Below are 431 nucleotides of genomic sequence, written 5' to 3'. Positions count from 1 at the left end.
TTTGTACCGGCTGGGAGCGACCCAGGTAGCTTATGTTGTCCGTTGTCTTCTTATCTTCTTGATTTCTGGATTGTCTTTTAAGGTTTTCCGTTGTTGGTTCTTCAGTTGTCTTCGGTTGTTAGTTCTTAAGTTGTATCTTGTTTCCTCCCAATAGCTGGATTAAAATGTACCTTTATTATTTAAAAACTTTCAAAAGCAAATTTCAATAAGTTCACTGTATCAAACAAAGGGAAAAGGGAAAAAAAAGGCCTGACGTTTCGCATGTATAATGCTTCTTCAGAGGCTAAGAAGAGCTGTCTTTGAGGAAGGGATATAAATCCTGGTTGGAAGGGGAGAGGGGTGGGTTCTCAACCCATTAAAAGAAGACTATTGGTTCATATAGTCTGATTGGATCTTAAAATAGTGTTTGCTAGTATGCTAGGTTGAGAGGG

This window comes from Coregonus lavaretus, assembly GCF_964263955.1.
Source record: "Coregonus lavaretus genome assembly, chromosome: 9".
Lineage (NCBI taxonomy): Eukaryota > Metazoa > Chordata > Actinopteri > Salmoniformes > Salmonidae > Coregonus > Coregonus lavaretus.
Note: the sequence above shows the minus strand (reverse complement) of the source record.